The sequence below is a fragment of the Ricinus communis genome, chromosome 6, assembly GCF_019578655.1.
Source record: "Ricinus communis isolate WT05 ecotype wild-type chromosome 6, ASM1957865v1, whole genome shotgun sequence".
Taxonomy (NCBI): domain Eukaryota; kingdom Viridiplantae; phylum Streptophyta; class Magnoliopsida; order Malpighiales; family Euphorbiaceae; genus Ricinus; species Ricinus communis.
Window position 1 is genome coordinate 8,206,616 of NC_063261.1, and position 1,313 is coordinate 8,207,928.

A 1,313-nucleotide genomic window follows, 5' to 3' on the forward strand; every position below is an offset into this window, starting at 1 on the left:
GAGGTCCAGTCCTGATCTAGTAGACCCTCTACCAGAATCAGAGTGATCCCTTAAGCAGCTGAGGATGCGGTTGAACGTAGAGGAGGAAGAGATTCAAGTTGGGAAAGCCATAGACGAGAGTGAACTAGAAGACACTACAACAGAGATGGCAGATGCCAACGACAACAATGAGAATAACCGGACGATGTATGATTTTATGAGACCATCGTTGGAAGAGACGTAAACATACATTACGAGATCGGCTATTGCCGCCAATTATTTGAAATAAAGTCTAATGTGATTCAAATGTTGCTGCAAACAGTTCAATTCAGAAGCTTGCCAGATGAGGATCCTAACTCGCATATAGCGAGTTTCTTGGAGATTTATGATACCTTCAAGATTAATGGGACAACACATGATGCAATTCGTCTCCGCTTGTTTCCATTTTCTTTGAAGGATGGAGCATGGTGGCTACAAATGCTACCTCCAAACATTATCATTACTCGGGATTCTTTGGCAGAAATTTTTTGTTTAAGTACTTTCCTCCCTCTAAAACTGCTAAACTTAGAAATGACATATCTTCTTTTGTGTAGTTTGACGATGAGTCGATGTATGACACCTAGGAGAGATACAAGGACCTACTTAGATGCTGCCCACACCATGGACTACCAATATGGTTACAGGTACATACTTTTTATAATGGTTTTGAATTTGGCTACTAAGCAGATGGTAGATACAGCTGCAGGTGGTTCTTTGAGTAGCAAAACACTAAAGCAAGCCCAAAGTTTGATAGAGGAGATGGGCACAAAAAAGTACTAGTGGCACACTACTAGGAGCAGGATGAGACGTCAAGAGAGTGTACACTATTTGGATGCCACTGAGGCCTTGGCGGCTCAAGTGGAGTTATTATTTAAGAAAATTGATCAACTCCAGATGCATGTCTAAGCAGCTCAAGCAGGTTGTGAGTTTTGTGGTGGCCCGCATTTAGTAGTAAGTGTATGTCGGGAGGTATGTTTGCTTCTTCTTATTTAACCTTAAGCAGGTAGACTATATGGGCAGTTAGCCTAGGCAGTAGAACAACTCGTATAGCAATACTTATAATCCGGGATGGAAAAATAATCCGAACTTCTAATGGAGGAACAACAACAACCAGGGGCCTCTAGGATTTCAGTGACTACATCAGCAGCTGCAACAATCTGTTCTGCCACCTCAGTCTTCTCAGACTCGAGAGAAAAAGCATAACTTAGAGGAGCTGATGATGAAGTTTTTGTCCACTTGAGAGACCAAATTTCAATAGACGGACGCAGCTCTTAGAAATCAACAGGCTCCATTCA

The 1,313-nt window shown here is 42.0% G+C and overlaps 1 non-coding gene across 1 annotated transcript; it reads right to left on the bottom strand.

The window, feature by feature from the left end:
- Positions 1-539: 539 nt before the first annotated feature.
- Positions 540-646, bottom strand: LOC112533746. The gene has a single exon (XR_003078080.1). It is a non-coding gene; the product is annotated as a small nucleolar RNA R71 (small nucleolar RNA).
- Positions 647-1,313: the final 667 nt, after the last annotated feature.